General features: G+C 40.0%; 1 long non-coding RNA gene and 1 pseudogene across 1 annotated transcript; one reads left to right on the forward strand and one right to left on the reverse strand.

Moving 5' to 3' along the window:
- LOC118826312 overlaps window positions 1–13,264 on the reverse strand; it is a 545,149-nt pseudogene that overhangs the window by 412,185 nt on the left and 119,700 nt on the right.
- Window positions 2,451–5,319, forward strand: LOC118826384. The gene is made up of 3 exons (XR_005008745.1): window positions 2,451–3,416; window positions 3,945–4,577; window positions 5,030–5,319. It is a non-coding gene; the product is annotated as an uncharacterized LOC118826384 (long non-coding RNA).

Below are 13,264 nucleotides of genomic sequence, written 5' to 3' on the forward strand. Positions count from 1 at the left end.
TCTACTGATGAAGTTTATTCACTGTTTCACCGTGGAAGACCGAATGCAGTGACCCCCATAGGTCAGGCAATTCCCGTTTATCAGACAAGCGTTAATGCAGAAAGAAGCATACCTTTCACTTCACAGGAGCTCCCCACAACAACCCCTACCTACAATCTTCGCCCATTCACTCAGAAGGGCCCAAGACAGAGGAGGTAAGAACAGAACTGAATGCATAAAATTTTAGTTCATCATGAATCAGCAAAACCCAGAAATATGAGAGAGATTGTGTTAACTGTAACAATAAAATATGTTGAAAAATGTAGGCATTTAACAATTTGAGTCCCATACGCTGCGTGTAACTAACATTTCTAAAAAGCAAGCGTTGTTAAGAGTAATGCTTTTTTGCAGAAAGTCATATTCTCAACCTTTGTAATGTCGGCTCGCTAGTTCTGCCCAACAGCTATGGTGAGGGCGCCTTCAGCCCTGCTCCAAACAGCACCGCAGCACCACCAATGGAACGTGATAAATATATTTAAATAGTTTGATTTTCTTTCATGTGTTTAAAGGTTTTCTTTAATGTTTCAGGCACTAATTAGTTCAGGTTCTGTGGTTTAGTGTTTCACCAAAGAGGTAATTCTCCTGCCGGACCGTACAACTAAGCTTGTGCCAAGGCGTGCCACGAAAGCTTGGCTTTTCGAAAATGGACGTATAAAATATGCCTTGGAATTTGGCTGTGACTGGGACAAAGTAATGCAGGCAATAATGGCGGCCTTCCAGCCAGTTGTGGAGGGATGCAGGTAAGCTTTAATGTTTTGTCACGTTACATGTTTATTTTTATTTTTGCAATAATAAGTGTCACAATACTGCAATACTATGAAAGGTTCAGTGAAAAGATTTTTGTGGTGTGAATTAAATTATTTGTAAATTATTTGCTGCTGCGCATTTTGACAAGCTAAATTATGTTACAAAATACAGTCTTAAGTTAATATATTCTTAAATATCTTTTTCCTTTAAGCTTATATCCAATTAACTGAAGTTAGTTGAACTGAGTAGCTGAAAACAACTGACACAGCGGAAATTTCTGTGTGCAAACAAATGATGTATTTAAAACCAGAATCTTTCCATATACTGTAGTGTAGTCTTAGCCTTAACCGAAGAGAATATTCATTCATATCTATTCATCCAGGCATAATCATAATAATCTGCTCTAGATACTTTTTCTGACACTTTACCTGTAGTTTAGATTCTGTAGTCACTCATCACTTTATTACTGCTTTATTCTGCTATGATCATACTGTAAATAACAGGCATTATTAGTAGATGGAGATATGTCACTGCAATATTTTTACTATTAATGCTACAATCATGTATTTTCTGCACTTTAACAACAGCTGCAGTTGTATATGTAAACATATACAACCCCATTTCCAAAAAAGTTGGAATGCTGTGCAAAATGTAAATAAAAACAAAATTCAATGCAAATCATTTAAACCCTATATTTCATTAAAATTAGTACAGAGACAACAAATCAAATATTGAAACTGAGAAATTTTGCTGTTTTTTGAAATATATATATGCCTATTTTGAATTTGATGCCAAGAATATGTTTCAAAAAAGTTGGGATGGGGCCTGTTTACCACTGTGGTTCATCACCTCTTCCTTTAACAACACTATGTAGTGTTTGGGAACTGAGGAGACACTGCATTGGTTTAAAAGTGAAATGTTTTCCTGTTCTTGTTTGATACAGGATTTCAGCTTCTCAACAGTTCAGGGTCTCCTTTGTTGTATTTTTCATTTTCATTTTGTATTTTCATTCATAATGTTCCAAATGTTTTCAGTGGTGACAGGTCTGGACTGCAGGCAGGTCACTTTAGTACCCGGACTCTTGAAATATGGGGCAATGCTGCTGTAATACATACAGAATGTGGTTTGACATTGTCTTGTTGAAATAAACAAGGCCTTCGCAGTGGTTTTCAGAAATGTTTCTGAGCCCATGCAGTGATTTCCCCTACAGAATCGTGTCTGTTTTTATTGTTTCAAAAAACAATAGAAATTCCCAGTTTCAACATTTTATATGTTGTCTTTGAAATATTTTCAATGACATATATGTTCTAATTGATTTGCACAACAATTTTTTCACAGCGTCCCAACTTTTTTGGAAATGGGGTTGTATGTACACCGATCAGGCATAACATGTTTCTGTGCTCATTGTCCATTTTATCAGCTCATCTGCTGCTGCACAATTTGTGTTGGTCATACTCTAGTCCTTCATCAGTGGTCACAGGATGCTGCCCACAGGACACTGCCGGCTGGATGTTTTTGGTTGGTGGACTACTCTTAGTCCAGCAGTGACACTAACATGCCACTACCATCGTTCAGTGTTACTGCAGTGCTGAGAACAGTACCTGCTCTGTGAGGGTCCATGGGGGTCCTGACCACTGAAGAACAGGGTAAAAGGGGGCTAACAAAGTATGCAGAGAAACAGATGGACTACAGTCTGTAATTGTAGACCTATAAAGTGCACCTATATTGTAAGTGGAGCTGATAAAATGGACAATATTTATTATTTCCAAATGGATTTTAGTCAATATTAATTACAACCCTGTGAAAGTTACATTATAGTTCTGCGGTCAAATTATAACCATTACTGTTGGCCCTAAATATGATGCATTTGTTTATTTTTTTATTATTGTTTCAATGATTTAAAGATGACCTCGGAGAGAATAATAGAACAGATTGCTTCTAGAGTAATAATGACAGCACTGTATGCTTCAATATCACAAAAAGAAATGTGTGGGATGGAGCATCCAGAGCCATGGGCAGATCCAATTTTGCACCTGAGAAGAGGGTAGATGTTAAATTTACCGATGACTATGGGAACGTCTGAGGGTGCCGTGGACAATGGAGGACCCACTCGGGAGTTTTTCCGGTTGTGTCTACATGAAATCAAGGACAAAATTGGCATCTTTGAGGGTCCACCCAATGCTAAAGTCCTCACATGCAACTCTAAACGTACTTATGATTAGAGTAATTCATTATTGGTTATTATACATTACTTGAAATTATTCTTCAGGAAAAGTAAGAATTGTCCGCTTTTGTTTTGATAATACTTGTTTGAGAGGGGAAATTTAGCAATTAATACCATGATTAAAAAATAATAGTAAGTTCTCACAAAGATGGGTGACATTGTAACATAAGCATTATTTTTGGTGTATACTCTTGACATGTGATGTTTAATTTAATTTGATAACAGCAATGAAAGACAACGGGTACTTCTATGTTGGCCAAGTCATGGCAATGTCAATTGCCCATGGGGGCAGAGCACATGTTTCCTGTCTGAACTCTTCTATGCGTGTCTTCAAAAAGGGCCAGACAATGTAAAGGTCATAATTGGACAAATTGCTGATGAAGAAACAAGGTCACAGGTGCAGTTGGTAAGCATATTTTCCTCAGACAGCAAACAGTAATTATTAGTTGTCACTACAGTTCTAGGAGTATGTGTGCAGCCCTATAACAGGCTTTGCTGTTAGTTATCCGCTTTGTTGCTCCATCTCGGAACCCTGATGTGAAGGCTCTAACACGGTTCACCCTGGACCTGAAAGAGGAGGTGATGACCTTTGTTGACAAGGCTGCAGTATGTCACATCCCCATGTAAAACAGAGAAGAGTGATTAGCATGACAGCATTTTATACTGAGGGCCTGATATGTGATTGATACCTCCTGGTTGTGCAGTGAGATCTTCTCAGGGTGTCTTCTCAAAGGGACTTTTTCAAGGTGACCAGACAGGGCCTTGAAAGAAAACCAATAGCAAACCCACTAGAGGGCACTGCACATACGAAATAGAATTTTTCATTTTGCATGCACTCATTAACGTAAGTTAAACATTTGTGTATCTCCATTCAAAATAAAAGTTAATAAATATTTCTTATTTAAATGCCCTAACGTTGTTTTGGTATTTTTAGATCTCAGAGGCTGAGACTGAATCAGAGCTGCAAAATGCAGTTGCGCAGGAGGCAGTTTGATCAGTCTTGCTGGTCACAGTGTTCACATAACACTGGGGAAACAAACAAAAGACTGCTTTGGATTTGGCTCACTGGTATATCCTCCAGCGGACCCGTGCACCTTTTTGTTTGCACAAGTACTATAATACCTTGGCCAAAAAATACAGCCTTGTTTTGTGGTGGTGAAAATGGTGGAAATGCAGGAGATAAAAGAGGAAAGCAAATACAAAAGCTTACTTTTGAATTACTACCATACAATGTTATGTATGGAAAAAAAATATGTCATGGTTCTTCAGATCCTGCTTCTCCCTCACATGGAAAATCTCTAGTTTGCACCCCAGGATCCAAATCACATGAACTTTACATAAGAATTTGTTTACCTTTTGCTAGGTTCAGAGATGGCTTAATGTCTCTAGGTGTCCTAGATGCTCTCCAGAACTACCCTCTACAGTTGAAGTGAAGAGTGAAAAGGCTTTAACAGCAACAGATGTAGAGAATCATTCCGGATCAGTCACTCCAAAAGAGGGAGTAATGCATTTCAACAGGAGTGTCGGACCCTGGCTTTCTGGCAAGACTATCTTCAGGATGCTGAATGTAAGTTTGGCATTTGGTACAATGTTTCAACATCACACATTATTCTCTAATTTTATTTTTGGCTGCATCATATGTTTCATATAAAACATCTAAGAACAAGCAATCCAACACTGTATCTTGATTGTTATGCCTGTTGTGCACTAATAATAGAATACTTATTTATCTAGCAGGCTTGGAGCAAGATTAGCCTAGATTTGTTATGGTCTTCATCAAGTCCTGTCTTTTTTGCTACTAAATGTTTAACTGTATACATCAGATTGTTGTTAGCTTTCAAATAACATTGAGTCGTATTAGTGTCAGTTCAAAAAGCGATGTCTAATGCAGTTAAGGAAATTTAACTACTAACCTCTGTAACATCACTTTTGTATCACTGCACTAAGGTATGATACTCATTTACCCTATCAAAATACCAGTAGACACACTAATGTAAGTGTATTACTCTCGTTTTACAGTTGAAAACGATGTCTCTCTGGTGGACGTTCTTGTTTTCTTCACTGGATGTGACAGTATTCCTGCCCTGGGTTTCTTACCAAAGTCAAGCCTTAAGTTCATCACCCATTCCTGATTTCCAGTGGCCAATACATGTGAAAATATTCTTTGCATACTAGTTCATGCAGAATACACTGCTTTCAAATCTGACATGGATTTTGCCATACGCAATTCACCAGGATTTGGAAGAGCATGAGAGGTAGGGGTGGGAATCTTTGGGCACCTCACGATTCGATTCAATTACGATTCAGAGGGCTGCGATGTGATTATAAAACGATTATCGATGCATCTCGATGCATCTTTTTTTTCTATACAGGATTTCTATTTTCTCACTGTGTGAGGTATTGGTAGTTTTAAAGCAAAGTATTTGTAATGATCCATAATGCATTTACTTCCAATAACTTTTATTAATAAATCAAATGGAAGTGATCTAGAAGGCTCTCATTCACTGCTCTTGTTTGAGACGCTGCTGCCACTCATCTGTGATGAAATGCGCTGTTAGGGTGAAGTAAGATCCAGTTGTAATGGATGACCACGCAGCGTGTTACAGCCGTCCTACCCGTTTAATTCTTAATTCAGTGATTTTATAACTTTGGTTTTGGTCTCATTGTGGGGGGGGTTCACTGTGTCAGTAAAATTTCTTGAAGACTGGACACTGAATCTCGGCTCCAAAGTGTGCAATATAGCACGAAAGCCCTGGTTCTCAACGACTGAGGAATGATGTGCAGACTGCTGGTCACTTAGCAGCGAAGTCTCACCTCGCTAGCAGCTATGAAAAGGCAAAGAGAGATTTAGCTAAGATGAATATTTGGAGATGAATGAACGTATTCCAATTTATAAGCGTTAAATCTGCAACAAGAGCCTGTCAAACACTTAAAAAGTTGTGAAGATGAAGTCGCTTCTCTTTTGAATTTACCCATGCCACCTTAAATGGTGCAGCAGCTACATTCGGCGCCTTAGGCAGAATTTAAGGTGGAACGGGAAATTTCGAACAAGAAGCTGGAGAATGAGAAGCGACTTCAGCCTCGTAAAACAGCGAAGACTGAGGGAAAGTTTCCTGATGGAAAGGGGAGGAAACCGGCTGTAGCTGAGCCAATATAAGGACATCAGCACATTCTGACACATATTAGGCATTACATGTTGTGGCTCCCAAGGTGGTTTGATTTTTGTTGACAGAATCTAAACTTCTAAACATTTGGGTTGTGACTCCTGATCTAACTTGGCTTTAATGCAGAGGCTGCCGGTCAGATTTCTCGCTCATCTATGTGTGTTTTTGTTATGTGCTGCCCGGGAAGAGTGTCCAGGCGCTGCACTTTCCCACTTCCAAGTTCCACATTTTAGGTCCGTCAACATTACGGTATAAATTTAATATTTAGAAAATCGATTTTTGACATTTATGAATCGATTCAGAATCGTACACGTCCACATCGCAATGCATATAAGAATCAAGTTTTTCCCACACCCCTAATGAGAGGTAATATTATGGGGGGCTTGTAGTCTTGTCAAGTCATGACCAGGATGTTTTTTTTTTGTTTGTTGTTGTTTGTTTATATACATATATATATATATATATATACAAACCGGATTCCAAAAAAGTTGGGACACTAAACAAATTGTGAATAAAAACTGAATGCAATGATGTGGAGGAGCCAACATCTAATATTTTATTCAGAATAGAACACAAATTACAGATCAAAAGTCTAAACTGAGAGAATGTATCATTTTAAGGGAAAAATATGTTGTTTCAAAATTTCATGGCGTCAACAAATCCCAAAAAAGTTGGGACAAGTAGCAATAAGTGGCTGGAAAAAGGAAATTGAGCATATAACGAACAGCTGGAAGACCAATTAACACTAATTAGGTCAATTGACAACATGATTGGGTATAAAAAGAGCTTCTCAGAGTGTCAGTGTCTCTCTGAAGCCAAGATGGTAAGAGGATCACCAATTCCACCATTGTTGCGCAGAAAGATAGTGCAGCAATACCAGAATGGTGTTACCCGGCGTAAAATAGCAAAGACTTTTAAGTTATCATCATCAACCGTGTATAACATCATCAAAAGATTCAAAGAATCTGGAACAATCGCTGTGCGTAAGGGTCAAGGCCGTAAAACTCTACTGGATGCTCGTGATCTCCGGGCCCTTAAACATCACTGCACCTCAAACAGGAATGCCACTGTCAAGGAAATAACAGAATGGGCTCAGGAATACTTCCAGAAAGCATTGTCAGTGAACACAATCCACCGTGCCATCCGCCGTTGCCAGCTGAAACTCTACAGTGCAAAGAGGAAGCCATTTCTAAGCAAGCTCCACAAGCTCAGACGTTTGCACTGGGCCAGGGGTCTTTTAAAATGGAGTGTGGCAAAATGGAAGACTGTTCTGTGGTCAGATGAGTTACAATTTGAAGTTCTTTATGGAACACTGGGACGCCATGTCATCCGGACCAGAGAGGACAAGGATAACCCAAGTTGTTATCAACGCTCCGTTCAGAAGCCTGCATCACTGATGGTATGGGGTTGCATGAGTGCTTGTGGCATGGGCAGCTTGCATGTCTGGAAAGGCACCATTAATGCAGAGAACTATGTTCAGGTTCTAGAACAACATATGCTCCCATCTAGACGTCGTCTCTTTCAGGGAAGACCCTGCATTTTTCAACAAGATAATGCCAGACCACATTCTGCAGCAATCACAACATCATGGCTACGTAGGAGAAGGATCCGGGTACTGAAATGGCCAGCCTGCAGTCCAGATCTTTCACCTATAGAGAACATTTGGCGCATCATAAAGAGGAAGGTGCGACAAAGAAGGCCCAAGACGATTGAACAGTTAGAGGCCTGTATTAGACATGAATGGGAGAGCATTCCTATTTCTAAACTTGAGAAACTGGTCTCCTCTGTCCCCAGACATCTGTTGAGTGTTGTAAGAAGAAGGGGGGATGCCACACAGTGGTAAAAATGGCCTTGTCCCAACTTTTTTGGGATTTGTTGACGCCATGAAATTTTGAAACAACATATTTTTCCCTTAAAATGATACATTCTCTCAGTTTAAACTTTTGATCTGTGATTTGTGTTCTATTCTGAATAAAATATTAGATGTTGGCACCTCCACATCATTGCATTCAGTTTTTATTCACAATTTGTTTAGTGTCCCAACTTTTTTGGAATCCGGTTTGTATATGTATATATTATTGCCTCATATAAGCCTCAGCATTTACTGTAATTAAGACATTACAAATAAGTTTTTGGTTGCATTAAAAGATATATTTTAAGCCAATGTTTAGTGTTTTGCATTTAATAATGTGCAATTGGTGAATATTTAAGTTGATAAGCACATGGTTATAGTTAAAAGTAACAGAACTGTGAGTCAGGCAGATAGTTGCCTCTCTATGGGTTGTGGTATGGCTTTTCTACAAATAAATGGTTCTATGTTCCTACTTTGTCTATTTGTCCTTTTTGTAATGATTGTGGCAGGATATGTGTATCCCAGACTTTAAATGTCATTTAGATGTAAAACTGTACACAAAATTGAAATTCATGTACTTAAGAAAATTTATAAAATACAGGGTTCACCTTGATCAATAGGGTTAAATTAATACATTATGTATAATGATACATAATGTGCAATGTACATGTGTGTACGGTAATGACAACTAAAGTTTTTGTCATTAAAGAAAAGTTAATTTTAAGCATTTATACATCTTTTGTCCTAGGGCCTGTAGAACTCACCTTGTCCATTGCTGTCCTTTGGAAGTCACAGTTTAAAGAATATTAAATTAGTCATTTACAAATTGAGTCTTTTACAAAATAACAATATTGAGTATTTCTCAAAACCACTGGGTATCACGGTACCACTGTACATACCACTGCTTTATTTGTTTGCTACTAAAACATGTTCTTTTTGATGAACCACAACAAAATTACTTAGCAGACTAAGCACTTAATTGAAGCAGGTTACATGCTGTGAGAAAAAGTTCTATCCCATGATTTCCATCATCAATCAAAGGATTAATTGGCCTTAACTCAGCAATACACTGGTGGTGATCATAAGGGCGTTGCATATGCACATGACTGAGTACTCTTTGATGCTGAGGAAGTTGAAGCATTCCAACTGTCCACAGTTGCAGTGGGGAGCTGCTTTCCATTATCCTTAAGCTGTGTTGGTTCCACTGGCTTACAAATTCATCCACAGATCTGTTTATTCTTGGAAGGTAAACATGGTGAAGAATGTGAAGTAAGTCAGTGCTATTTAAAATTCCTAAAATTTACAATAAGAATTACCTATACCACAATGGTTCATTATTTATTTCACATAGTTTTGATCCTCTTATCCCTACCTTTTTGACTTGGTTCATTGACCAACTAGTGAGTAATGACTGAAACAATTAAACAGCACATACCACACTTGATTTGGGACAGAGACATCATAGACCCTTCGTCGAATTGCCCTTCAACCTCTGAAGGCTCTTCCCACTGGATCTACTATTCGTAAACGCTCTCACACTAGCCATCGCTGAACTCTGATCCCTCTCCCTCTCAAACTGCTAGCGATGTAGGTCTCCCCTGAGCCAGGAGTTTGACTTAGAATCTCAGTAATGAGACAGTCAAGATCATCATTTGACATTGGTGATATTCCCATAGCCTACTAAACCAGGTATACAAGTGTCCTATGGTTGTAAAGTGTTCTAATGTTTACAGACAACATTCGAAAGATGGCCATCCAGCTAAATACTAAGTTTTGCATGTGAGTCAGTTGAGCAGCTGGTATTTTGTACCTTAAAGGGAAAAAATAAAATTTGTTAATGTGTTGATTTTTTATAATTTTCCCTAGCAGCACTTGTATTGATAATCTCGCTTGCAACTTCTTGACTGACCTATATCATGGCTCACTTATTCCACTTTTCTGTGGTCAGAAACAACAGATACAGCATTTATAAACCACTTGAGTTTTTTTATTCATCAGTGTTCTTGTCAATAAAAACATGCATAAAAAGAATGAGAAAACTTGAAAAATAGCTGCTGCTGCGGCTGTGCTTATTTCAGCTCCAAAGAGCCTCGACAGGCAGCAAGGAGAGAGCGCTTTCAGTAATACTAGTTGTCTATTTTATTGCTAATGGATATTGAAACTGTGTTCAACAAAAACAGTCTGTTTTACAAAGGCAAGACAGAAATTCAAATGGCTTATAAATGTGATAAATTGTAGCAAATTAGCGATGAATCACCTTTTGGATAGCCTATATTTATGCATTATCCATGAAGATGAAAATACAGCAAAATAGAGATGTATGGCAGAAATAGCATATTTTGCCATCCAAAACCATTTCTGTCATTTACCTAGGTCTTCCTTTCTGACATGCAGAAGGTGTGCCTGTCCCATGCGCTTTTTATCAGCTTCTACCCGGCGTGTTACTTCAGCCAACATCTCCGTAAGAGACTCATAAATCCCTTCAAGAATTACACATAATGTTCTTTCAGCAGCGTTTTGTTGAACATGGTTACTCATAACCACTAAGAATGTCGCAATAATGGAAATATGATCCACAAGTTGATGCAATATCGACTCCAAACCGTTCGTGTCATTTGGAGTATGACCAGCTGTTGCAAAAAAGTTTTCCAGTTCAACGAAGTATTGGAATATCTCAGCTGATGCCATTTTGTCAAGCCAAGATATTCAGAATGCTATCACTTCGATGACAAAGACATATCTATAGATTGCGGAAATGAAATATTCTTAAGGTTCATTCCATATATTCAGACTTTCATTCCACATATTCAGAGTTTCATTCCATATATTCAGAGTTTTCAGAGTTATAAATTATAAGTTATACATTTCCTGAATGGCATTCTATATATATATATATATATATATACACATATGTATCATCACCGTCATCATTATTGTTAACCGCTTAGTCCAGATAGGGTTGCGGTAGCAGTTGAGAGAGCAGAGAATCCCAGACGGCCCTGTCCCCCCGCAACTTCCTCCTGCTCATTCCCGGGGACCCCAAGCCGCTCCCAGGCCAACTTGGAGATATAATCCTTCCAGCGGGTCCTAGGACGACCCCGGGGTCCTGTCCCAGCAGGCCGTGCCTGGTACACCCTCACCGGGAGGCGTCCAGGGGGCATCCGGATCAGATGCCCAAACCACCTCAGCTGGCTCCTCTCAATGCGGAGGAGTAGCGGCTCTTCTCTGAGCTCCTCACCCTATCAAATAGAGTGTAGCCAGCCACCCTGCAAAGAAAGCTCATTTCCGCCACTTGTATTCGCAATCTCATTCTTTTGGTCACTACCCACAGCTCATGACCATAGGTGAGGGTCAGGATGTAGACCGACCGGTAAACAGAGAGCTTTGCCATATGGCTCAGCTCCCTCTTCACCACTACAGTCTGGTACAGTGACCGCATTACTGCTTCCGCCTGTCCCAGTCTGCGGTCGATCTCACGATCCCTCTTCCCATCACTCGTGAACAAGACCCCAAGATAATTCTCCTCCACCTGGTGTAAGTCCTTTCCCCTTACCTGGAGTGGGCATGCCATCCTTTTCCGGGCTAAGACCATGGAATCAGACTTGGAGGTGCTGATCCACATACCAACCGCTTCACACTCAGCTGCAAGCCGCTCCAGTGAGCGCTGGAGGCATCCATGTGATCCAGCCAAAAAAACATCATCTGCAAATAGCAGAGACGCCACCCTCCGGCCTCCACACATAATGCCCTCCTGACCCCAGCTATGCCTTGACACTCTGTCCATGAATATCATGAACAGGAGTGGAGACAGGGCACAACCCTAGCGGAGTCCAATGCTAACACTGAAAGAGTCCGACGTAATGCTGAGTATACAAACACAGCTCTCACTCCGAGAGTACAGAGATTGAATGGTTTGGTTGATTTGGAAAGTGGTGGGAACATATACTTTGCAGCGAGTGTGGAACTTTTTCATTGAATCCTCTGAAACTCTACACAACATACTTCTGTGGGTATTCTATAAATACAAACCGGATTCCAAAAAAGTTGGGACACTAAACAAATTGTGAATAAAAACTGAATGCAATGATGTGGAGGTGCCAACATCTAATATTTTATTCAGAATAGAACACAAATCACAGATCAAAAGTTTAAACTGAGAGAATGTATCATTTTAAGGGAAAAATACGTTGTTTCAAAATTTCATGGCGTCAACAAATCCCAAAAAAGTTGGGACAAGGCCATTTTTACCACTGTGTGGCATCCCCCCTTCTTCTTACAACACTCAACAGACGTCTGGGGACAGAGGAGACCAGTTTCTCAAGTTTAGAAATAGGAATGCTCTCCCATTCATGTCTAATACAGGCCTCTAACTGTTCAATCGTCTTGGGCCTTCTTTGTCGCACCTTCCTCTTTATGATGCGCCAAATGTTCTCTATAGGTGAAAGATCTGGACTGCAGGCTGGCCATTTCAGTACCCGGATCCTTCTCCTACGTAGCCATGATGTTGTGATTGCTGCAGAATGTGGTCTGGCATTATCTTGTTGAAAAATGCAGGGTCTTCCCTGAAAGAGATGACGTCTAGATGGGAGCATATGTTGTTCTAGAACCTGAACATAGTTCTCTGCATTAATGGTGCCTTTCCAGACATGCAAGCTGCCCATGCCACAAGCACTCATGCAACCCCATACCATCAGTGATGCAGGCTTCTGAACGGAGCGTTGATAACAACTTGGGTTATCCTTGTCCTCTCTGGTCCGGATGACATGGCGTCCCAGTGTTCCATAAAGAACTTCAAATCGTGACTCATCTGACCACAGAACAGTCTTCCATTTTGCCACACTCCATTTTAAAAGACCCCTGGCCCAGTGCAAACGTCTGAGCTTGTGGAGCTTGCTTAGAAATGGCTTCCTCTTTGCACTGTAGAGTTTCAGCTGGCAACGGCGGATGGCACGGTGGATTGTGTTCACTGACAATGCTTTCTGGAAGTATTCCTGAGCCCATTCTGTTATTTCCTTGACAGTGGCATTCCTGTTTGAGGTGCAGTGACGTTTAAGGGCCCGGAGATCACGAGCATCCAGTAGAGTTTTACGGCCTTGACCCTTACACACAGCGATTGTTCTAGATTCTTTGAATCTTTTGATGATGTTATGCACGGTTGATGATGATAACTTAAAAGTCTTTGCTATTTTACGCCGGGTAACACCATTCTGGTATTGCTGCACTATCTTTCTGCGCAAC

This window comes from Colossoma macropomum, unplaced genomic scaffold (assembly GCF_904425465.1).
Source record: "Colossoma macropomum unplaced genomic scaffold, Colossoma_macropomum, whole genome shotgun sequence".
Lineage (NCBI taxonomy): Eukaryota > Metazoa > Chordata > Actinopteri > Characiformes > Serrasalmidae > Colossoma > Colossoma macropomum.